Source organism: Heterodontus francisci, unplaced genomic scaffold (assembly GCF_036365525.1).
Source record: "Heterodontus francisci isolate sHetFra1 unplaced genomic scaffold, sHetFra1.hap1 HAP1_SCAFFOLD_121, whole genome shotgun sequence".
Classification (NCBI taxonomy): Eukaryota; Metazoa; Chordata; class Chondrichthyes; order Heterodontiformes; family Heterodontidae; genus Heterodontus; species Heterodontus francisci.
The window spans coordinates 566,414-568,467 of record NW_027140425.1 but is presented as its reverse complement, the minus strand read 5'-3'; the positions used below and the strand labels follow the sequence as shown (position 1 = coordinate 568,467).

The window sequence follows — 2,054 nt, the reverse complement described above, 5'->3', positions numbered from 1 at the left end:
GATGGCAGGCTGTTACTATTGGGGTACTGCAAGGATCAGTGTTGGAGCCACAGCTGTTAACAACCTATATAAATGATTTGGATGTGGGGATTAAATGTAATATTTCCAAGTTTGCAGATGACACAAAGCTCGGTGAAGTGTGAGTTGTGAGGAGGATGCAGAGAGGCTTCCAGGGGACCTGGAGAGGCTAAGTGAATGGGCAAGAACATGGAATATAATGTGAATAAGTGTGAAGTTATTCACTTTGGTAGAATAAACAGAAAGACAGAGTATTTCTTAAATGGTGAGAGGTTGGGAAGTGTCGATGTCCAAAGGGACCTGGGTGTCCTTGTTCCTGAGACACTAAAAGCTCTAGTGCAGGTGCAGCAATCAATTAGGAAGGCAAATGGTATGTTGTACCCACACGAGGGGTCATGAGTACAGGAGTAAAGATGTCTTGCTGCAATTGTATGGAGCCTTGGTGGATCCGCACTGGAGTATTGTGTACAGTTTAGTCTCCTCATCTTATGAAGGATACACTTGCCATAGAGGGGGTGAAACAGAGGGTCAACAGACTAATCTTTTTTTTGCATTTATTTCATTTCATCTCAGTTTGTTCAGTTTGCTTACCTACTGTTTTTTTTCAGGTTTGTACTTCCTGCTGTTCAATATTCAGTCCATTAACACCTAATCTGGACTAATGCTTTGTCTTTCAACACACCATTAACATATTGTTTGCCTTTGCTGCATGACCTTTTGGTCAGCTATGTGGCCTTGTCCAAACTACACCTTCTCCTTTGTTATCTCTTGCCCCACCCCCACCTCACTTGCTGTGACTTTTCTAATATATGTCAGTTCCGAAGAAGGGTCACTGACCTGAAACGTTAACTCTGCTTCTCTTTTCACAGATGCTGCCAGACCTGCTGAGTGGTTCCAGCATTTCTTGTTTTTATGTCACCAGACTAATCCCTGGGATTGTGGGATTGTCTTTTGAGGAAACTGGGCCTGTATTCCTTAAAGTTTCGAAGAATGAGAGGTGATCTGATTGAAACTGACAAAATTCTTACAGGGCGTGACAGTGTGGATGTAGACAGTATGTTTGCCCTGGTTGGTGAGTCTAAAACCAAAGGACATCGTCTCAGAATAAGGAGTAGGCCATTGAAAACTGAGATGGGTGGAATTTCTTCACTCAGACGGTGGTGAATCATTGGAATACTGTGCCCCAGAGGGCTGTGGCAGCTCAATCATTGAGCATGTTCAAGACAGAAATTGATAGAAATCTTGATACTCATGACATCAAGGGATATGGGGATAGCATGGGAAAGGGGCTTTGAGGTAGGTGATCAGCCATGATCGAATTGAATGACAGAGCAGGCTCGACGGGCTGAATAGCTTACTCCTATGTTCCTCTGTTCCTAAGAGAGTTGGCGCCAGCACGCAGCCCTGCTTTACCCCACTGCTGATCTTGAAAGCGTCTGATGTTGCTCCATTGTAACTGATGGAACTGTGCATGTTTTCGTGGAAAGAAGAGATGATGCCCAAGAGGTCAGGAGGGCAGCCTGTGTTCCATTGCAGTTTGAAGAGGCCGTCTCTGCTGACAAGATCAAAGGCCTTAGTGATGTCAATAAAAATGTGTAAGGCTCTGTGGCGCAATGGATAGCGTGTTGGACTTCTAAATAATGATTAAGAGGATATTCAAAGGTTGTGGGTTCAAATCCCACCAAAGTCAGATTTTGGACCAGAAACAGAGGAGCACAACGGAACAACAAATGAAGAAATGCGCCAAAAGCACAGACTCGGAGACAGAGCGAGAGAGAGAGGAGCAGAGCAGGGGAAAAAATCGAGGAGTGACATCACAATGGAGAGTGAGAGCAGGGAAACAGAGAGCCGCTGGGGTGAGGAGACAGTATTTGGTTCTTTCTTCGGTGCAGTGGAAGGAGCTGTTTGGTGAGGATCTGGTAAGCTGTGACATCACAGGCAAGCAGGTAGTTGATTGGTTTGGAAGAACCGACCTGCTTGATGCGCATCTGGTAAGTGATTAAGATCCATTTCAGTCCGAACGTTTAAAATAGTAA

General features: G+C 44.8%; 1 non-coding gene across 1 annotated transcript; it reads left to right on the top strand.

The window, feature by feature from the left end:
• Positions 1 to 1,617: 1,617 nt before the first annotated feature.
• Positions 1,618 to 1,708, top strand: trnar-ucu (transfer RNA arginine (anticodon UCU)). The gene is given in 2 exon segments: positions 1,618 to 1,654; positions 1,673 to 1,708. It is a non-coding gene; the product is annotated as a tRNA-Arg (tRNA).
• The last annotated feature ends 346 nt before the right edge of the window (positions 1,709 to 2,054 follow it).